We start from the raw sequence: 24,186 nt of genomic DNA, 5'->3' as shown, positions 1-24,186 counted from the left end.
AGGAACACTCTTCCGAGTTTAAACACTTTCGCAGGCCACTAAATTCCCCAGAAATGAGCTTATCGAGCATATCTGGGATGCGTTGCAAAGTGCTATTCAGAAGTGATTTCCCCCCCCCCCCCCCCCCTCGTACTCTTACGGATTTATGGACAGTCCTGCAGGGCCCATGGTGCCAATTCCCTCCAGCATTACTGCGGACATTACTGCGTTTACAAGGCGAAGCGGTTCGCGAAGATTCTTTATATTGTACCTGTGAAGAGTTTCCTTGCACGTATCGTAACAATAAATATTAACTTGCATTACAGGATAACAGCAGTATATTTTTACAGTATTTGACTTCTGTTACTAGGCTGACATATCGCTTACTCGCGGATCACTTCCTTAAGTCTGCTGTCAGAAAACAAATCGAGACGGCTGCGTTGTATGAGCGCCTACATTTAGTTTGTCCGTAGAAAGAAGGACGTGTAATGGAAGCTGCGAGTCACAGGGTTAAAGCTGGTAAGCCGACCGCCGTTTGTACAAACTGAGGCTCAAAAAGTCTTCGTGTCACATGTGAGAGCTCCGCTTCTCTGCTGCCTGTACTTTTAATTAAGAAAGCTAAGCCCACATGAACCCTCCTTCCCAGCTGTGTCCCTTTCAAGCACAAGATCTTATGCGAAAACTCTGGCTTTCCTGCTTGCTCACACTAACTGGTATTTAAAGTTCTGCTTAAATTTACTCAGTTTTTCTTTTCTGTTTTCTCTATTCCCAAAATAAACAGTCCTGCGAGCATATTCCCAACGGCTATAAATAATTTAATATTATTAGTACCGTTATGTTAAAGGTGGAGGTTCACATTACGTCGATGTTTGAGGTACGGTAGTTGAAATGCAGTCTTGCAGTCTAACTTCAAAAGGACGCAAGCGAGGCAGAAAACTACACATAAAGACATCAACAAACATATTCGTGAAAAACAATTGCACAAATGCACTTGAAAATGAGAATAAATTATAGAAATGCGTTGTGCTACGCATCAAAAAACAAGTAACTGGTACAGTTTTCATTATTTAAATCAAGAATGACAGTTGTAGGCTTTTCTGAATTATGTAATATGATTAACGAAATTAAGTTATTTAAATCGTGAGTATTGGACTGGATAAACATGAGTTGTATGGGGCACGGGTTGAATCACATTTAAAGGGACCACTCGGCGGACGCGATAAGGAAAAACTATGCAAAATCTATCGATGGCCGAGCGGTAATTTAAAGATCAGTCCTCTCAAAGACAAGTACAATTATCAACTACTGTTGCCTACTCGCTTTGCGCTCCTGCCATAACACCTGATAACTGAAGGATTCCATCAAATTTTCAGGCGGGTTTTGATACGAAGAAACTATGTGAGAAAATCTGGTATCGTTACAGGGACGAACAGAATCGTAAGAAATCGTTGTGTCCTTCCTGGTAGACGGTTCGCAGTTGCCTTGAGTTTCGGAAGGTTCCAAATTCGTCATCTATTTATCGCTGTGCCGGATGCACGACCGGACCTTCTTATGATTCAAGGAGACCCTCTCACTCCTCGCAAAAACGGAGCTACGGCTTGCTCAGTGAAGAAACTTTGTCATTGTAATGTTTGAATACTGCAACGCATAAGACGTAAAAAATGGCTCTGAGCACTATGCGACTTATCATCTGAGGTCATCAGTCGCCTAGAACTAATTAAACCTAACTAACTTAAGGACATCACACACATCCATGCCCGAAGCAGGGTTCGAACCTGCGACCGTAGCGGTCGCTCGGTTCCAGACTGTAGTGCCTAGAACCGCACGGCCACTCCGGCCGGCCATAAGACGTAAGTTCGCATTATTCAAAAGAATGATAAGTTTCGGGGCGAATGTGCCTTCCAGTCTCTCCGTTCATTCAGTATGAAAAGGTTCAGTTTCCACAATGCAAGCTCCGATTCAACTACTACGTGTTACATTTCTCATCAAATCCTGTTCTTGGCATTTCTTACAAAAAAGGTCGTCCTTAGAAAGTAAAATGTCGAACTAACACACCAGACATTTCTAATAAATCTCTTATATTACTTATTTTGACATCGCTTTACACAAAAATCAATATACCTATATTTTGTGTTATGTTATCCATTACAGAACTAAGAGGGCTTTTCGGAGAGTAAGGTCCGATGGGGTACGAAATGGAAACCGAAATGGAAACCATAGTGAAAATCCGATGAAGCTTTGCACAGATGTGTTAGGCAGTTTCTCTTGTATGCCCGTCGATCGCACCAAGTCAAAGTTTTCAGTTCTGAGCGCACAGTGAGTACGTAAAGATGCTTAGAACAATTGTGTCACCCGTCAAGTATGAGAGCCTGGTGAGAGATTTCACCTGATGTCATGCAGCCCACATAACATAACCGTCATACGTTTCAAATCAAATGGCTCTGTGTACTATGGGACTTAACTGCTGTGGTCATCAGTCCCCTAGGACTTAGAACTACTTAAACCTAACTCACCTAAGGACATCACACACACATCCATGCCAGAGGCAGGATTCGACCTGTAGCGCCTAGAACCGCTTGGCCACTCCGGCCGGCCCACAGAGAACAGCATAATGTCCAATCCGTATGGGAAAGCACCAACATTGACTGTCAGGATAGTGCAAAATGCTACATCTAACAGACAGTTGTCTAGCGTCTGTTCCAGTGGTTGAACCTTGCATGCATGTTATAGGATAGCGCTTTGGACACATTACACAGGCTGTCTCTCCTAAGAGTTGTCAGGAGTATTGTCTCTGGTACTTTACCATACATTTGTGGTTTCGTTTTAGCATTGTGTGGCTGTAGTCAGTTCCAACAAACAGTGCCCACAACGTTTTCAATGTAGCGCCCAGTGTCGATGGAAAGCGTCAGTTTCTTTACCGTTACAAAGAAAATTATTTTTAAAATGGAATTTTACGTGCCCATCCGATGGAGCTGTCCCAGATTAGTCTAGTAGGATATTTGTTTTACCGATATGTGTTAACAGGGCAGTAAAACACGAACAAAAACCAGTACTCCAGCAATGACAGTATTCCCCTGGCCCGCGCTGGCTCCTCTCTTCATGTTTTACTGTCCCTGTTAATACATATCGATTAAACTAATATTGCACTAGATTAATGTGGGACCGCACTATTGAATAGGTACGTAAAATTCCACTTTAAAGACCAAAATGGTACTGAAACAGAGGATGACAGACTAAAGGCCGAAATACTAAATGTCTTTTTTCAAAGCTGTTTCACAGAGGAAGACTGCACTGTAGTTCCTTCTCAAGATTGTCGCACAGACGACAAAATGGTAGATATCGAAGTAGACGACAGAGGGATAGAGAAACAATTAAAATCGCTCAAAAGAGGAAAGGCCGCTGGACCCTATCGGATACTAGTTCGATTTTACACAGAGTACGCGAAGGAACTTAATCCCATTCTTGCACCGTAGGTCTCTAGAAGAGCGTAGCATTCCAAAGGATTGGAAAAGGGCACAGGTCATCCCCGTTTTCAAGAAGGGACGTCGAACAGATGTGCAGAACTATAGACCTGTATCTCTAACGTCGATCAGTTGCAGAATTTTCGAACACGTATTACGTTAGAGTATAATGACTTTTCTGGAGACTAGAAATCTACTCTGTAGTAATCAGCATGGGTTTCGAAAAAGACAATCGTGTGAAGCCTAGCTCGCGCTATTCGTCCACGAGACTCAGAGGGCCATAGATACGGGTTCCCAGGTAGATGCCGTGTTTCTTGACTTCCGCAAGGTGTTCGATACAGTTCCCCACAGTCGTTTAACGGACTATCAGACCAATTGTGTGACTGGATTGAAGAGTTCCTAGATAACAGAACGTAGCATGTCATTCTCAATGGAGAGAAGTCTTCCGAAGTAAGAGTGATTTCAGGTGTGCCGCAGGGGAGTGACGTAGGACTGTTGCTATTCACAATATACATAAATGACCTTGTGGATAACATTGGAAGTTCACTGAGGTTTTTTGAGGATGATGCTGTGGTATATCGAGAGGTTGTAACAATGGAAAATTGTACGGAAATGCAGGAGGATCTGCAACGAATTGACGCATGGTGCAGGGAATGGCAATTGAATCTCAATGTAGACAAGTGTAATGTGCTGCGAATACATAGATAGAAAGATTCTTTATCATTTAGCTACAATATAGCAGGTCAGGAACTGCAAGCAGTTAATTCTGCGAATTATCTGGGAGCAGGTATTTAAAATGGAATGATCATATGAAGTTGATCGTCGGTAAAGCAGATGTCAGACTGAGATTCATTGGAAGAATCCTAAGGAAATGCGATCTGAAAACAAAGGAAGTAGGTTACAGTACACTTGTTCGCCCACTGCTTGCATACTGCTCACCGGTGTGGGATCCGTACCAGAACGGGTTGATAGAAGAGAGAGAGAAGATCCAACGGACAGCAGCGCGCTTCGTTACATGATCATTTAGTAATCGCGAAAGCGTTACGGAGATGATAGATAAACTCCAGTGGAGACGCTCAGTAGCTCGGTGCGGGCTTTTGTTGAAGTTTCGAGAACATACCTTCACCGAGGAGTCAAGCAGTATATTGCTCCCTCCTACGTATATCTCGCGAAGAGACCATGAGGATAAAATCAGAGAGATTAGAGCCCATACAGAAGCACACCGACAATCTTTCTTTCCACGAACAATACGAGACTGGAATAGAAGGGAGAACCGATAGAGGTAGTCAAAGTACCCTCCGCCACACACCGTCGGGTAGCTTGCGGAGTATGAATGTAGATGTAGATAGATGTAAAAAGATCATTTTCTTTGTATCGGGGAACAAACCGGTGCCTTCTGTTGACACTGGACGTCGCATGAAAGACGTGACGAGTAGTAAATGTTTCGGCTGATTCCAGCTATACAATACGAAAACGAAAATGCAAATATCTGCCGAAACCCAGAGAAAATACGCCTGACGGCTCTCAGGAGACACCCGGTACACAGGTGAAATGACCCGCAAGCAGGGAAGCCAAGCATCAGAGTGTCTCTTGCTTGTTTACATTTTTTAACAAAGAGGGCAATACAGTACGGAAGTAACAGATAAAGTTGCCTGATATGTGAATTTATTCACAAGACGTGCAATACTTTCTCTCCTCCGAACTGCTGTCGTATGCATTCTGACGAAGGTCGTTGTAACGTTTATGAAGAACACGCAAACCAAGCGACAACTGCATGACAAAGGCAAGATAAATTAACTTCCCGTCTTAAATAGCAGCTACGTCTGGAATAGTATATACAGCTTGTTTCAAAATGAATATAAGGCGCCGGCCAGTGTGGCCGAGCGGTTCTAGGCGCTTCAGTTTGGAACCGCGCGACCGCTACGGTCGCAGGTTCGAATCCTGCCTCGGGCATGGATGTGTGTGCTGTCCTTAGGTTAGTTAGGTTTAATTAGTTCTCTAAGTTCTAGGCGACTGATGACCTCAGATGTTAAGTCCCATAGTGCTCAGAGCCATTTGAACCATTTTTGAATATAAGGCATTTAAGACTTTGTAGCATTTATTGCTTTCAACTTACAATTATAAATAACACATTAAATGGAAGAGCAACTCAAACAATTTTGTTTGCATACCTGTGCGCAGAGGGAAGAGCATACAACGATTAAGAGTGACTGTAGAGCGTGTTGAACGAGTGCGTCTTCCACGCGTAGCCCAAGAAATCAGGTCGGAAGGTTAATTATGAATTAGCAATTCCAGTGACGTCTGTGTGGAGACTTAAGGAGACACTTACAACTACGTCCTTACGATTGCAGTTGTTACAAGCTCTAAAGCCCACAGACTACGGTTTACGTGCCAACTCTGCAAACGAAACGTTGCATGACGAAAAAGATTTTCTGGATCGTGTCGTGTTCAGTGATGTATCGTCATTTTACCTAACTGAAAATGTGAACACATAATGTGCGCATGTGGGGGTCATTGAATCCCCACGAGGTGGTACAGTTGCAACGAGACGCCCTAAATTATGTTTTTTTTTGCGCTATAACCCGGCGGAAAGTTTATGGGCCTTTCTTTTTCGCTAAAGCAACTGCAACAGTCGTTTCTTATCTTGGTGCGCTACAACTGTGGCTCTTTCTCCAACTGGAAGAATCTGAACAACTGAACTTTATTTGGCAGCAAGATGGTGCGCCGCCTCACTGACAACTCAGTACGCGATTGGCTCTACGACTTTGTATCCGACAACTGGACTCGACCGCAAGGGGCCGTATGACAGAGCTTGTTTTGCATGCACTCCACGTTGAAATACGATCTGATCCCATGCGATTTTTACCTTTGGGGGTTCATAATGGATCGTGTGCCTCCGCTACCAATGATTAAGGTTTGGGAAGAACTAGCCTATAGACTCGATTAGTGACGAATAGTGCTCACACTGAACACTTGTAAGAAAAAGTGTTTGAATTGCTCTTTCATTTGATGTATTATTTACAATTTTAAGTTGAATGTAACAAATTCTACTAAGCCTTAAAGCCCGTATTTTCATTTTGAAAGCCGCTGCAGTTGCATCATACCAGTCTTTGGACTGAAGACAACAGTCAACAAACCTTCTACATGAATAGAGACAGAAACGTGAAGTACATTTTACCTTACACGGACAGCAACAAAGTTTTAATTTCTAAATACCCATCATATTTTACAAGGGTGATATGCATGCCCGTACAACTTTTGAGTGCTTTTTACAATAACATTTAAAGAAGCAAAGTTTTCATATATCAGTCGCAGATGTTGAATGTGTCGTCCATCGGACGCATGCGGAACATACTGACGATAGTAAGCTCGTGTCATGTTTCTGTTATTCATAAACAGCTTTCGCACTTATCAATATTAACCGGAAGCTGTTGCCTTTGATCATGATGGAGAACGCGCTACTGGGAACAAAATAACAACAAGTAAAATGTACTCGCATCGGAAGTAATTGTTTTGCTTACATAAAAGTGCAGAAGCTACGCGATCAACTAGTTTTTATTACTAATCAAATGCAATTTAGATTCTGTAAGGATATAAAATACACAATGGACTTATACTGAATCATGTGTAGTTCTAATTATGTGCAAACCAAAAAAAAAGTCCTCGGCTCTCATTTTCTCTCTTACACATTCATTCATGTTCCTTTCCCTACCAAATCTACCAATACTACTGGTAACTCTACCACCTAATACGTCATTTATGTAGTGTACCAGGACTACTGACCCGCAGTTTTGGTAGAGCTCAGCTCCATATGTAACTGAATTGTACCTGTTGAAACGGAGAACGCAAAACGCCTTTTGCTCTTGTGTTACCACCACCTCGACTCAACACACATCTGGTACATAAAGAGCGAGCTACAAGCACCAGGTAGACCCTACCCGCAACCCCATCAATCGGCAACTAACAACTGGCACCAGGGTACGTTTTTACTATCCGCCGTGAAACACCAACTCCAGCAACTTCACACACTGTATGGTCGTGGGCACGGCCAAACACGATTATTCCTTTTTGCCACTGTCACGTCCTTCCATTTACCAATATTTTCTTACAACGCCCGCGTGAAACGTAAATGTCGCTACTTCCTGTTCTCGTAGAAGGAGTGTTCTCACTATTGAGCAAGTGACTCGATCGCTACGCCATCTGTAAAAGCTTAACGATCCCCCTGTGTGTGCGCATTGGGGTGACTGTTTTTTTCCGGTGAGCTTAGTTTGCTGTTATAGATAACGGTAATAATGCACGAAACACGGAACCAATGTTTTTGGATTTTGTGCCATCTATCGCTTGGAAGCTATATAGATAACGTGTGGTTATAACTAAAGTGCAGCTACTCATACAGGTCCAGGATGGGTTGAAATTATCGTATGGGAGCGAAACTCGGTTGGTGTTCTACGGTGTTTACGCTGAAAAAGAATTACTTCCAATTTTGGCCAGCAGGTGCCAATCTGGGGCTGTAAAACATATCGCCGAGTTCCTCGAATGAAATTTTCACTCTACAGCGGAGTGTGCACTGATATGAAACTTCCTGGCAGATAAAAACCGTGTGCCGGACCGAGACTCGAAATCGGGACCTTTGCCTTTCGCGGGCAAGTGCTCTACCAACTGAGCTACCCAAGCACGACTCACGTCCCGTCCTCACAGCTTTAATTCCGCCAGTACCTCGTCTCCTACTTCCAAACTTCACGGAAGCTCTCCTGCGAACCTTGCAGAAGTAGGCCTCCTGGAGAAACGATATTGCGGAGACATGGCTTAGCCACAGCCTAGGGGATGTTTCCAGAATGAAATTTTCACTCTACAGCGGAGTGTGCACTGATATGAAACTTCCTGGCAGATTAAAACTGTGTGCCCGACCGAGACTCGAACTCGGGACCTTTGCCTTTCGCGGGCAAGTGCACTCCAGAGATCATATTGAACAAATTGTGTAAGCGGCTGTTAATAATATCAACAAGCCTTTCTCACTTGTTTAATCTTTTCTGCCCACGTCACGTTCATAGTCCATTACATATCTCATCCTGGCAAGAAGAGCGAGAAGTCGAAAAACGGCAATTTTTAGTTTATGCCACTAAAAACACGTGTGAAGTGCCGCAACGCGCTTGAAAAATGTAATGGAGTTTACTGTCAACAACAGTTACTTGAAGTTTATAGGAAGCTTACACTGTTTCAATGTAAGCTTTATAGACTTAATTCTTTAAGTCGAGGTTTTCCAATTATTGCTGGGGTGCGATATAGAAACATTTCTATACGTCTTTCTTGCATTCACAGCGCCAGATTTGGACCTAGTAATTCTTTTCCCCAGCCCAAATCGGTTCCGTATTAACGTATTTGTTTATCTATCAAGTTTCGCTGCCGTACGATAATTACAGCCCACACTGGACCTCTATGAGTTGCTGACGCCCGATATATCAAATCTTGTCATAGTTATTAAAAACACTGGTGTCCAAAATTACAGCAACAAACCGTTATTTCCCATTCCTGTGTCTAATTCACGATATAATCATACAAACCCTCAACCGGATGTCCGGACGATCCGTTTTGCACGGGAGATGGCATTCCGGTCAACGGACAACCAGGCAAACTACACTCCTGGAAATTGAAATAAGAACACCGTGAATTCATTGTCCCAGGAAGGGGAAACTTTATTGACACATTCCTGGGGTCAGATACATCACATGATCACACTGCAGAACCACAGGCACATAGACACAGGCAACAGAGCATGCACAATGTCGGCACTAGTACAGTGTATATCCACCTTTCGCAGCAATGCAGGCTGCTATTCTCCCATGGAGGGCGACAGATCCGGAGATCTTGCTGGCCAGGGTAGTTGACTTACACCTTCTAGAGCACGTTGGGTGGCACGGGATACATGCGGACGTGCATTGTCCTGTTGGAACAGCAAGTTCCCTTGCCGGTCTAGGAATGGTAGAACGATGGGTTCGATGACGGTTTGGATGTACCGTGCACTATTCAGTGTCCCCTCGACGATCACCAGTGGTGTACGGCCAGTGTAGGAGATCGCTCCCCACACCATGATGCCGGGTATTGGCCCTGTGTGCCTCGGTCGCATGCAGTCCTGATTGTGGCGCTCACCTGCACGGCGCCAAACACGCATACGACCATCATTGGCACCAAGGCAGAAGCGACTCTAATCGCTGAAGACGACACGTCTCCATTCGTCCCTCCATTCACGCCTGTCGCGACACCACTGGAGGCGGGCTGCACGATGTTGGGGCGTGAGCGGAAGACGGCCTAACGGTGTGCGGGACCGTAGCCCAGCTTCATGGAGACGGTTGCGAATGGTCCTCGCCGATACCCCAGGAGCAACAGTGTCCCTAATTTGCTGGGAAGTGGCGGTGCGGTCCCCTACGGCACTGCGTAGGATCCTACGGTCTTGGCGTGCATCCGTGCGTCGCTGCGGTCCGGTCCCAGGTCGACGGGCACGTGCACCTTCCGCCGACCACTGGCGACAACATCGATGTACTGTGGAGACCTCACGCCCCACGTGTTGAGCAATTCGGCGGTACGTCCAGACGCGTCTTCACAGAAGGGAACGTCTAGAGTGGAGCCATCAACATGCCACATGGGCGGTCGGACAGTGGGCCAAAACTGTTTCCACAGATGAGTCCCGATTTATTCTGGAGAGTGATTCTCAACAGTTTCGCACGAGGTCGGAACGTGGAACACGATTTCGGAACTCAGACGTTGTGGAAAGAGACGGATATCGAGGAGGATCCCTAATGGTGAGGACAGGGATAATATACATATACCTACATCTACATACATACTCCGCAATCCACCATACAGTGCGTCGCGGAGGGTACCTCGTACCACAACTAGCATCCTCTCTCGCTGTTCCACTCCCAGACAGAATGAGGGAAAAATGACTACCTATATGCCTCTGCACGAGCCCTAATCTCTCTTATCTTATCTTTGTGGTCTTGCGGCGAAATATAAGTTGGGGGCAGTGAAATTGTACTGCAGTCATCCTCAACTGCTGGTTCTCTAAATTTTCTCAGTAGCGATTCATGAAAAGAACGCCTCCTTTCCTCTAGAGACACCCACCCGAGTTCCTGAAGCATTTCCGTAACACTCGCGTGATGATCAAACCTACCAGTAACAAATCCAGCAGCCCGCCTCTGAATTGTTTCAATGTCCTCATTCAATCCGACCGGATAGGGATCCCAAACGCTCGAGCAGTACTTAAGGTAGGTCGTATTAGTGTTTTATAGGCGGTCTCCTTTGCAGATGAACCAGATCTTCCCAAAATTCTACCAATGAACCGAAGACGGCTAACCACCTTCCCCACAACTGCCATTACATACTTGTCCCACTTCATATCGCTCTGCAAGGCTACGCCCAAATATTTAATCGACGTGACTGTGTCAAGCGCTACACTACTAATGGAGTATTCAAACATTACGGGATTCTTTTTCTTATTCATCTGCATTAATTTACATTTATCTATATTTAGAGTTAGCTGCCATTCTCTGCACCAATCAGAAATCCTGTCCAAGTCATCTTGTATCCTCCTATAGTCACTCAACGACGACACCTTTCCGTACACCACAGCATCATCAGCAAACAGCAGCACATTGCTATCCACCCTATCCAAAAGATCATTTATGTAGATAGAAAACAACCGCGGACCTACCACACTTCCTTGGGGCACTCCAGATGATACCCTCATGTCCGATGAACACTCACCATCGAGGACAACGTACTGGGATCAATTACCTAAGAAGTCTTCGAGCCACTCACATATTTGGGAACCAATCCCATATGCTCGTACCTTAGTTAGGAGTCTGCAGTGGGGCACCGAGTCAAACGCTTTCCGGAAGTCAAGGAATATAGCAACCGTCTGATACCCTTCATCCATGGTTCGCAAGATACCATGTGAAATCCCTATTCCCAAAATTGTACGGGTGAATCGGCAAGGTTTAACAGCTGTCAGGTATCGTGATGAGATCTTGGGACCTCATTTGCGGTTCTTGCGAGATGCTGCGGCCCCAGACTTCGTATTATTGAACGATAATACTCGACCTTATAGAGCACGGCTGCTTGATGTTTTCTTTGGAAACGAAAATGCTGCACGCATGGCGTGGCCTGCTCGCTCTCCCGATTTGAATCCCATAAAGCATGTCTGGGATGCACTAGGGAGACGGGTTGCATTACGTCAGCATCCACCAATCACTCTCCAAGATTGTGAGCAGCTCTGCATGAAGAATGGGCGTTATTTCCTCAACATGAGATTGATGACATCACTCACAGGACGCCACATCGTTGTCAGTCCTGTGTCGCTGCCAGAGAGGGTCACACCCTGTACTGAGCACATTAAACAGTTGAAACGTCCTGGCAGATTAAAACTGTGTGCCGAACCGAGACTCGAACTCGAGACCTTTGCCTTTCACGGGCAAGTGCTCTACCAACTGAGCTACCCAACCACGACTCACGCCCCGTCCTCACAGCTTTGCTTCTGCCAGTATCTCGCCTCCTACCTTCCAAACTTTACAGAAGCTGTCCTGCGAACCTTGCAGAACTAGCACACCTGAAAGAAAGGATACTGCGGAGACATGGCTTAGCCACAGACTAGGGGATGTTTCCAGAATGAGATTTTCCACTCCGCAGCGGAGTGTGCGCTGATATGAAACTTCTTGGCAGATTAAAACTGTGTGCCGGATCGAAACTCGAACTCGGGACTCCCAAGTTCGAGTTTCGGTCCGGCACACAGTTTTAATCTGCCAGGAAGTTTCATATCAGCGCACACTCCGCTGCAGAGTGAAAATCAAATTCTGGAAACATTAAACAGTTGTCGGAATGTGTGTGCAAATCCGTTAAGTTGCAAAAAACGAAGAACACTTTTGTCTACCGTTACGCATGCTGCAGTTATTTACGTTCTGAATTCTTTGCATTGTTTCTACTTTATTATCACCAGTCTATATTGTTTTTTTGCAAAAAAAAGCAACTCTGCAAAATTTCCGTTTGATGCCTTGTATTGTATTGTATGTTAACCGTGGACCTAGAAACGACGGAGACGCTCCGTCCCCGCTACAGCCGCGGTGGTCCACAACCCCACGACGACTACCGCAGTCCACTTCATCCCTCCGCCGCCCCACACCGAACCCTGGGTTATTGTGCGGTGTGTAACCCCTATATTTGCGTGGTAGAGTAATGGCGGTTTACGTGTACGTGGAGAACTTGTTTGCGCAGCAATCGCCGACATAGTGTAACTGAGGCGGAATAAGGGGAATCAGCCCGCATTCGCCGAGGCAGATGGAAAACCGCCTAAAAACCATCCACAGACTGGGCGGTTCACCGGACCTCTACACAAATCCGCCGGGCGGATTCGTGCCGGGGACCAGGCGCTCCTTCCCGCCCGGATTGATGCCGTAATTTTGGACACCAGTGTACTTGAGTATTTTCTTGCAGAATTTGCTGTGTAGCACCCTTTTTCTCCTCATACATTTACGGTACGGTAGACTCGTCTGACCTATCTGAATAGCCGGAATAGTCTCTGAGAGAGCTCTAGAAGCATCGAGTCTGTTGCGGGAAGGCCGTTGCAGGTGGCGGCGCGGCGCCGGAAGTACACGAGCAAGGCCGTCTGTGGCTTCCGGTTAGCGACCTCCACAAAACCACGCACTCTGTCGCTCCCCCCCTCTTCTCTCGCAGCGCAGCCGACGATTTCTAGAGCGTTTCCTGCCCTCCACGGCACACGCAAGGGTTGGGGCTGGCTGCTATATGTAGCTCAATGTAATCGACACAATGGCGAAAGACGTTGCCACTCTGCCGTTCCTCACTTTAACAACTTTTGGCTGCCCACTCCGTAGGCCTGCCAATAACCGCTTACATTCTAAAAGCTTCAGGGTAAACCACAGTTTCACCGACAACATTTCTGAGGTTGTTTGCGGTTACACTACTGGTGATTAAAATTGCTACACTAAGATGATGACGTGCTACAGACGCGAAATTTAACCGACGGGAAGAAGATGCTGTGATATGCAAATGATTAGCTTTTCAGAGCATTCACACAAGGTTGGCGCCGGTGGCGACACCTACAACGAGCTGACACGAAGAAAGTTTCCAACCGATTTCTCGTACACAAACAGCAGTTGACAGGCGTGAAGCGTTGTTGTGATGCCTCGTGTAAGGAGGAGAAATGCGTACCATCACGTTTCCGACTTTGATAAAGGTCGGGCTGTAGCCCGTCGCGATTGAGGTTTATCGTATCGCGGCATTGCTAGTCGCGTTGGTCGAGATCCAATGACTATTTGCAGAAAATGGAATCGGTGGCTTCAGGAGGGTAATACGGAACGGCGTGCTGGATCCCAACTGCCTCGTATCACTAGCAGTCGAGATGACAGGCATCTTATCCGCATGGCTGTAACGCATCGTACAGCCACGTCTCGATCCCTGAGTCAACAGATGTGGACGTTTGCAAGACAACAACCATCTGCACGAACAGTTCGACGACGTTTGCAGCAGCATGGACTATCAGCTCGGAGACCATGGCTGCGGTTACCCTTGACGCTGCATCACAGACAGGAGTGCCTGCGATGGTGTACTGAACGACTGACATGGGTGCACGAATGGCAAAACGTCATTTTTTCGGATGAATCCAGGTTCTGTTTACAGCATCATGATGGTCACATCCGTGTTTGGCGACATCGCGGTGATCGCACATTGGAAGCGTGTATTCGTCATCGCCATACTGGCGTATCACCAAGCGTGACGGTATGGGGTGCCATTGATTACACGTCTCGGTCACCTCTTGTTCGCATTGATGGCACTTTGAACAGTGGACGTTACATTTCAGATGTGTTACGACATGTGGTTCTACCCTTCATTCGATCCCTGCAAAACCCTACATTTCAGCAGGATAATGCACGACGGCATGTTGCAGGTCCCGTACCGGCCTTTCTGGATACGGAAAATGTTCGACTGCTGCCCTAGCAGCACATTCTCCAGATCTCTCACCAACTGAAAACGTCTGGTCAGTGGTGGCCGAGCAACTGGCTCGTCACAATACGCCAGTCACTACTCTTGATGAACTGTGGTATCGTGTTGAAGCTGCATGGGCAGCTGTACCTGTACACGCCATCCAACAAGCTCTGTCTGACTCAATGCCCAGGCGTATCAAGGCCGTTATTACGGCCAGAAGTGGTTGTTCTGGGTACTGATTTCTCAGGATCTATGCACCCAAATTGCGTGAAAATGTTATCACATGTCAGTTCTAGTATAATATATTTGCCCAATGAATACCCGTTTATCATCTGCATTTCTTCTTGGTGTAGCAATTTTAATGGCCAGTAGTGTATTTTCTGAGTATACAAAGCGTCCGAGTGTCATGTTCCGTATTATCGCGATTGGGGATTAACCGTGCAAAGTGCGGCGATATCTGATTGAAAAAATTAAACGAAGACTGTAGTACTGTTACAGTTAGAACGAATAATTTCGTTTGTAAAACACCATTGTGCGTATGGCTCACGTTTTACCGTCGGAAGACGACGCAATTATGGTGAACGAAGTGTGTTTGCTAGAGAAAGAGAGCGAAGACAAGCCGATCGAGAAACCCATTAGAACGCACTATGACGCACTGAAATGCCTTGGGCTGTTATCACTATATCGTCCCTAGCGACGTTTCTGTCTGAAGGCTAATCTCACGAACTGCTGTGGGGACTTCGCTACAGTGTCAATAACTGACTCACGAGAAAGGTTTCTGCATATAATTTACAGATGTTCCTTTCAAATTGGTTAAACTATGATTATGTCTGTCGATTAAGTCGTGCGTCCTGAGAACTTCCCTGCAGTGCGCTGCTTAAAACGTTAAACTAGAGTTTGGAGTTAATATTTCATTACCAAACATTGTTTTCTACAGAAAACACTGTCACGCGGTGGCTCGTAAACAAAATTACCGCTACGCCAGTCAAGTCGTCCGGCATCAGCCACTTAGTGCTACCTTCCCGAAAAAAATGGTTGAAATGGCTCTGAGCACTATGCGACTTAACTTCTGAGGTCATCAGTCGCCTAGAACTTAGAATTAATTAAACCTAACTAAACTAAGGACATCACACACATCCATGCCCGAGGCAGGATTCGAACCTGCGACCGTTACGGTCGTTCGGCTCCAGACTGTAGCGCCTAGAACCGCTCGGCCACTCTGGCCGGCTACCTTCCCGAAGCCGGGACTTTTAGTTTCCTTCAGAGTATGTAGGCCAAGTTCGTTTCACTTTACTCGCGTTGTGACTCCGGAAAATGAGAACCGACGGAACGAAAAAAAAAAAAGAATGAACAAAAAAAAGAGAAATTAGACGATTTTTCCGAAAGCGAACATAAAGCATGTCATATAAAGTAAAGCGCGTTACGCACAATTTCGCAAATAAGTTGTCAGAGTACGCCCAGTAATGCGTAATTAATGTAGTGGGCTTTCTAATGATAACATATAGCATGCGTGTCTCAAAGCTGTTGGATCAAATTGAAATAGGTGATAGTGGGTCCACAACCGATTATATTGAGATAGTGAACCAGTGACCGGTAATGCAGATTTGTGGACATAAAAAGCGTACACCGCATAGCAACAACGTAGCTCATAGTAATTTCTCAAACTGACGAACGATAGTCTCAATGCATGCATACCAATGGTGCATGAAGTTCTGCCGCACTCTCTCATAAGATCCCTAATGTCTGTTGTACCAGGAGACGGACAGCTTGGACCTTAGAAAGCAGGTCTTCATTCGTTTCTAAGGGAATTTCATGTACCAACGTCTTGACGTAACCCCTGAGGAAAAAGTACAAAGGTGTGAGATACGGTGATCACGCTGGCCATGGTACACGACTTCCCTTCTAGGTCAACGATGAAGGTATGTGTTCTTCAGGTGCTCGCGGACGTTAACATCCAGTGCGGCCGAGCGGTTCTAGGCGCTTCAGTCTGGAACCGCGCGACCGCTACGGTCGCAGCTTCGAATCCTGCCTCGGGCATGGATGTGTGTGATGTCCTTAGGTTAGTTAGGTTTAAGTAGTTCTAAGTTCTAAGGGACTGATGACCTCAGATGTTGAGTCCCATAGTGCTCAGAGCCATTTGAACCATCTGACATTAACATCAAAGAGGTTGGTGCACCGTCGTGTTGAAACCACGTCCTTTCGCGGGCAGCAAGGGGTGGAGTCTCTAAGAACTGCCGCAGCACAACTCTGAGCAACACAAGGTAACTGGACCAGTCAAAAGCGGAGGCAGCAAATGAGGTCCTATTAGGTGACCTTCGACAATTCCCACCCATACGTTGATCGAAAATCGTTGTTGGTGGCCACAGATGTGAGTGACGTGGTGATATACTCACTCGAGACAAGGCTGTTGTGGCTGTTAAGAACACCATCAGGGGTGAATGAGGCCTCGTCCGTGGACAATACAAACAGTATGAAGTCCGGGATTACTGCGCTGTAGTTGATAATCCATTGACAGAAGTGAATGATGATGATGATATTTGGATTGTGGGGCGCTCAACTGCGCGGTTATCAGTGCCCGTACAAATTCCCAACCTTGTCTCAGTCCACTCTTCCGCTTGAATGAATGATGGTGAAATGACGAAGACAACACAAACACCCAGTCATCTTGAGGCAGGTGAAAATCTCTGACCCCGCCGGAAATCGAACCTGGGACGACAGAAGTGAAGGCACGTCTCAGAATCCGTTGGTCCCAGTCCTCAGACACGTTCTTTATGATAGGAGTGTAATGCCTGTTCCACCAGTACTCTCCACACTGTTTCCTTATAAGTGTGTGTTTCACAAGCAAATTCTTTTTTTTTTCTTTTGCTTGTGCCTTTATCCTGCGCTTTCACAGAGTCAGCATGGTTAGGATCGGATTTGGCAATGGTTAATGTTAAGGGGTGGTCAGATGCCCTTCCTGCCGCCACTCTGTACCTCCCAGGACGGAATTAGTGTATCCCAGCTGCCTTTGTGTAGTGTAATGCATGGAATAGTGTGAAACGTGTTCAGATGTCTGCGAGTCGTGTAACTGAGGCGGGACGTGGGGACCAGCCCGGTGTTCACCTAGTGGGATGTGGAAAACCCCCTAAAAACCACATCCAGGTTGGCCACACACCGGTCCTCGTCGTCAATCCGATGGGCGGATTCGATCCAGGGCCGGCGCGCCTTCCCGAGTCCAGGAAGCAGCACATTAGCGCTCTCGGCTAACCTGGCGGGTGTTTCAGGAGCAAGGTGACGGGCGCTTATTGCTGGGTAGTTGACCACACGATCTTTCACAGTCTCCTCGAAAAAATTCTGGTGTTCGGGCATGTCTTTGGCGGATCCCTGTGGCGTGACAGACACCTTCTCTCATAAGTTGGTGTTCATGGAGATAAACTTCTTCCAATTAGGATTACGCCCGTTGGGAAAGCGTTCTCTCTACATTCGTGCTGCTTTATGGGCACTGCATCCAACCGCACCGTACATCCAGCACATGTCTGCTTACCTTCGTGACAATTAACGTGTCATCTTTTACTACGCGTCAAGCACTGTACACAGTAACACTCCTCACGATGAACACATCACAGGCTGTCTTATGCAATGGACAACTTGACATAAGGGATAGTGGTGTGCGTGCCGCAAAGGTAATGAGCCGGTCCGATGTGTGCGGTCTTATCACGACACACGTGCTATGAGCCAAGTCGTGGACATATGTCTGTCTGGTGGTCAGGGGAGAATGATTTTTATCAACCGCTGCCTGTTACAGTGTACAACAGACACTCTTTGCAAGAGTGCGGCAGAACTACATGGGCTGTTGCAATACACGCACTAAAGACTGACGGCCGTCGCTTTGAACAATTACTTCTAACTGACCCGGCGAATCGGCTCCGCCTTAAAGCCAATAAATAATCAGATTTTGGATGTTAAGTTCAATTTTTTATTAGGAAATACAAATAAAAAATTGCAAAGTAATATTTCAGAGCTAGATCAGAAATGTAAGGACTATGGTATGAAGATTAGCATCTCCAAAACGAAAGTAATGTCAGTGGGAAAGAAATATAAACGGATTGAGTGCCAAATAGGAGGAACAAAGTTAGAACAGGTGGACGGTTTCAACTACTTAGGATGCATATTCTCGCAGGATGGCAACATAGTGAAAGAACTGGAAACGAGGTGTAGCAAAGCTAATGCAGTGAGCGCTCAGCTACGATCTACTCTCTTCTGCAAGAAGGAAGTCAGTGCCAAGACTAAGTTATCTGTGCACCGTTCAATCTTTCGACCAACTTTGTTGTATGGGAGCGAAAGCTGGGTGGATTCAGGTTACCTTATCTACAAGGTTGAGGTTACGGATATGAAAGTAGCTAGGATGATTGCAGGTACTAGTAGATGGGAACAATGGCAGGAGGGTGTCCACAATGAGGAAATCAAAGAAAAACTGGGAATGAACTCTATAGATGTAGCAGTCAGGACGAACAGGCTTAGATGGTGGGGTCATGTTACACGCATGGGAGAAGCAAGGTTACCCAAGAGACTCATGGATTCAGCAGTAGAGGGTAGGAGCAGTCGGGGCAGACCGAGGAGAAGGTACCTGGATTCGGTTAAGAATGATTTTGAAGTAATAGGTTTAACATCAGAAGAGGCACCAATGTTAGCACTGAATAGGGGATCATGGAGGAACTGTATAAGGGGGGTTATGCTCCAGACTGAACGCTGAAAGGCATAATCAGTCTTAAATGATGATGATGATGATGAAATAAAAAATAAGTATTTTAATGATTCTTTGTTCTTTATGTTTTTTGGTGCATACCTTCCTTCCACTCTTCAATTAAGTACCTTGTGATACACGACATTTTTTGTTTTATTATCAGGCGCAAGAACAAACAACGCAGATGGTCTCCCGACCCGTGAACATGCCACATATAATTGACCATGTGAAAAACATGGATACTCCAGATTTAAACCATAAACTTTCAAGGATTGGCCTCGTGATTTGTTAATGGTCATGGCGAATGCAAGACGGACCGAAAGTTGAAGTCTTTTAAACTCAAACGGCATATCGGTTGGGATCGTCGGGATCCTCGGAATGAGATCTTCCTCACCTTCGAATTTTCCTTTGAGTATCGTCGCGTAAATAACATTGTTCATCAATTTACTTACCACCAAACGAGTAGCGTTGCACAGTTTTGGTTGGGTTATGTTTCAAAGCACGATTACTACGTAGCCAACTTTTAGGCGTAAATTGTGCGGTGGTAAGCCAGGCACATCCAAGGGATTTAAAATTTCAGTAGCATAGCTAATGGCTTCATCTTCTTGTTCTTCTTCAGTCCTTTCATCCGCAATGTTTTGTATCCTTCTTGCATTACGGCTTTGTCGAGAAATATTCGATCGTCTTGGTCGTGGCATTGTTAATGATGATTCAAAGAAAATACAAATTATTTCTTTAAATTTTTAATTAATGATATATACTGATAGTTAACCATAGACGTTTAGCTGTCATTTGCGTTTTGTTATTCCATGTCAGATGCGTTTTTGTTATACCACGTTTTATAGTGACGTTAAGCTGACATTTGCATTTTGTTATCCCAAGCCAGATGCGTTTTTGTTATACTTCGTGTTATAGCGGTCTAACGGGATAAAAAGTATCTTATGTCCGTCTCCTAGTTCTAAGCTACCTCTCCACCAATTTTCAGCCAAATCGGTCCAGCCGTTCTTGAGTTATAAATAGTGTAACTAACACGACTTTCTTTTATATATATATATATATAAGTTACGTCGTTGTTATGCGGTGTATGCTGTGACGGACATCACACAATAAATACGCATTTCCGGCCATTGGTTCCCTATCTTAGTTTAATCGGTTGTGGACCCACTATCACCTGTTTCAATTTGACCGGTAAAAACACGTGTAGTTTGGATTATCCGTGTGTTTAGGTTGTAGATGCAGTCTTAGGTCTCCATTAACTTGGATGTTCGGGAAGTACTGTGTTTTTGTATAAGAGGCCTCTGGTCTCCCGTAGCTCTCTACAAAGTAATTGCATTTCGTTTGACTTTTACCCCACTTTATTTTTGCATCTGCAATGCACTAAAGAAACTGCACAACGGAGCCAGTGTCTATGGTTCTGTGTTGTGTGTTTTGTCTGCAAACAAACTTGTTCCGTAAACTAACGGTACTGGCTGTTGACGACAGTAATACCCACTCACTACTGCTCGGTCCTGTGATGGGTTTGTTTTTACGGCAGTGTTGATCGTTAAGCCGTACATAGCAATCCGGAAAGCTATATTGATGAAGGTTTGGCCGACATATTTCTCGTGCGTGGATTCACTGAATGCGATGGAAGAGTGCCACAAAGACTATGCCGAGCTAATCACGCAGCGGCGGAAACCATATCCCAATACTTTTCTATTTGGCAGTTGTTGCGTTATTCTGTGTTTCGTGTTGCCCGTCTTGGTGACTGCAGCTAACAAGATAACTTATCAATAATGATTACTTCGAAACTGATACATTACTGTAACACAGGCAAAAAGCACAAAACTCGAAAATATAAAAGATGCGCTTCATTGCTTAGTGTGCAGCAAATATCAAATTATACGCTAACTAAAAGAAACTGATTTTGCAAGGTTATATCCAATTTCGCGACTGATAATTCGTCAAATGGGGCAATAAACAACGTGGTTAAGTTAAAATTCTATGTCACTATTCACAGCATTCACATAAACGTAAAATCGAATTAAGAAAATTAAAAAAATCAGTGCGAGATGCTTAAACAAATTCCTGATTTCTCTGACTGACGTTTACGAAGATTTATTCAAGCCCACGCACGAACCTGGAAACTGTTAATTATGGATATTCTTTTTGTTTCCTATTTATAAAGTTTTTCGCCTGTTGTCAAACAGTCCGGATGAGATTATGAACTCTCGGATCGCTCTGAAAGAGAGATTGTTGCGCTATTTATCGAAATCAGTCTAATAATTAATTAAATCAATAAATAACGTCGTGTGCATTCCAGCAAGGCGCAAGCCTTTCGATCTGATTCCATTTCGGCGGTTTGCGTTCACATTTAGCTTATTTGTTCGACCAGCGTCTCTTTTGAGCTCACAAAGCTCGGGCAATCGAACTGGGATATACATATCGGCTTTTCGTCACTACATGGGGGCGATATCGAGTATGAGTTGGGCGAATTAGAGAAACAAACGACAGAAAACGACAAACAACACTAAGGGACATATGTAACAATGACCATCTACTAGACAAACGAATTTATGAACGAATATTATCGAAACTATCGTAACTTGGTTCATATGTAGGATTGTGTATGAGAAGTTTTGGCAGCTTAATTTGATCTCTCTAGGCATGTGGTCGTCAAAATTCCAAACAAACCTAGGCCGCGTATATGCCGATCTTATTATTACTTGGTAACCTACATACATTAGTATGTTATGAGTCCCCAATAGACTAGCTATAGTAGGGATGCGATAAGTTTCCCGTCGGCCCACTAGTAGTGATCGGCATCATTCGGAACACTCCGTGTCGGCTGTTTCCTGTTTCGGATGGCATGGCTACCTTCAGGGACGTCAAAGCTTTGACACTGTAATTGCCTGAAGTACGGTTATTGTACTGTCTGTATGAGCGAATCATTAACTGATCAATAACAGTAATGTAAGTTATAGTTAAATTTATTGTGGCATTATATAATGTACGACATGATCACAAATGTTTACTAAATTTTTGAATGTCACTTTTCTTCTACTCATTGAGTTGTATCACAACAGACGTAATTTAACTTCATGCACCTCGCTACAAATATGCACCGCAATTGAAGAAGAGCGTCTCCATAATGCGCGTCCACAAATCCATGTTACTTTCGTATCAAAATTTACGTCTTAGCAGCTGATCGGTACGAGTCGCGCACGCGCTTGAGTTGTCAGCACTGAAACACAAACAAAATATTCACCCTCTCGCACCATCTAACCCAACAGTGGTCAAGTTACGTACCTCTCTGCCCCTGTGGTAAACGGCCAACTCTGTAAGATCACCGTCGAATTCACCAAAAATAAGTCCATCTTACAATGTAACTGCCCAAGTATATTTCTTGCCTACTGAGCAGGAAAACTGCACTCTTACGAAGCTGATAATGTTGGTTCTCGTTTCTGGATTCGCCTGTTAGTAGGTAGATTCTATTATAAAATATGGCTGAGAACGCAGACCGCACGAATGCGTAATTCGGGTGGCAGATTGATGACGACTGCTCTAGAACAAAAACAAACTAAAGAACAATAACGCAGCCGGGCGTAGTGGCCGAGCGGGTCTAGGCGCTTCAGTCTGGAACCGCACGACCGCTACGGTCGCAGGTTCGAATCCTGCCTCGGGCATGGATGTATGCGATGTCCTTAGGTTAGTTAGGTTTAAGTAGTTCTAAGTCCTATGGGACTGATGACCTCAGATGTTAAGTCCCATAGTCCTCAGTGCCATTTGAACAATAACGCATTGATTCATTAATTAATTACCGCCTCTGAAGAGTTTTAACAATTATGTAAGTATATCAAGAAACTTTTGCTATTTCGTATATTTAAATGATGATATGAGCCACGTATTCTGCATGAGACCAATATCGGAACGACTGCTTACAAAGGAAGTTACAAGGGTCACCACGCAACAAAGGATAATTGTGAATAACATCTCAAAGACAAGGGTGGGTATAAGTATTAAAGAATAATAATTACCTCATGAATGATCGAGGAAGTAAAGGGTGGTGCCAGCGGGCGCGAGAACCTGCAATCAGAAAACAAACAAGGTATGAGCGTTTTGTTACAGACAATGGCGGCTGGCGGCGCCGCTGCCGCTGCAGCGTCCGTCTAACGGGGCACGCCGTGCTGCCAACTGCCCGGCGCTGAACACACGCTGCTCCACGTGGCGCTGCAGACAAACACAAAAGGCTCTAGCTTTCTGGCGCACATTACAGACACATAAATTTGCGTTTGAATTCCATGATATGTCCACTCTATCACAAACTCAGTTACTATCACTTAAACAACAGACTGTACATCTGAAAAGGTTGTTTTTAATATTTCTGATCTTCCTGTTCTGTGAGGTCCATCTTTACGGTATGATAAACGGCCTCTTAGTGATAGCAATACACATTTGTCTTCATGTATTTTCGAAACGTCGTACGTGTATGTACATTTAACAGTTTTATAACTTGATGAGTCACTGGTTCGCACGTGAACATGAGCTCCAAAAGTTGTTTACAGTCTACGAACAGAGGCTAGCGACAAAATTAAAACGTCATTTTTGTTCAAATATATGTTCACATGCGAGTTGCACAGTAACGGGTATTCTACGCCACAGGAGAAGACGTCAGCAACATTGATGTTACCAGTGGCTTCATCAATAACGTTATTTGATGATGCCAATTTGTGTCGTCAGTATGACATCCGTAAGTGACGACGGCGGTGGTGACTTATGTGGTTTCGAACAACCATCGTTTTACTACAGACATACTTCGTGTATACAAAAAATTCCATGTATCACAGGCCACTGACCCGATGAAGAAAAACTGAAATACATGAATGGAATATGAACAGGTCGTTTCAATACATTTCTTATATATCACGCTCTTGTAATCCACATCTCGAGGTGCAATGGGGCATCTTTCACCCACAGCACTTATATACTAAAAATGAATCGATGACATCAAAAAATTGGTTGAGATTGTTCCAGACATCCCTGAGTTATTCT

The 24,186-nt window shown here is 44.9% G+C and overlaps 1 protein-coding gene across 3 annotated transcripts in view; it reads right to left on the bottom strand.

Annotated features, from left to right (window-relative positions):
* Positions 1 to 24,186, bottom strand: part of LOC126183184 (nuclear hormone receptor FTZ-F1 beta) — a 413,728-nt gene that overhangs the window by 243,755 nt on the left and 145,787 nt on the right. For all 3 annotated transcript variants that reach the window (XM_049924916.1, XM_049924917.1, XM_049924918.1), the window contains exon 2: positions 23,172 to 23,220. The gene's annotated coding sequence lies outside the window, so the exon portion shown is untranslated. The remainder of the gene's footprint in view (positions 1 to 23,171; positions 23,221 to 24,186) is intronic.

This window comes from Schistocerca cancellata, chromosome 4 (assembly GCF_023864275.1).
Source record: "Schistocerca cancellata isolate TAMUIC-IGC-003103 chromosome 4, iqSchCanc2.1, whole genome shotgun sequence".
Taxonomy (NCBI): domain Eukaryota; kingdom Metazoa; phylum Arthropoda; class Insecta; order Orthoptera; family Acrididae; genus Schistocerca; species Schistocerca cancellata.
This window is presented reverse-complemented; position numbering and strand designations above follow the sequence as displayed.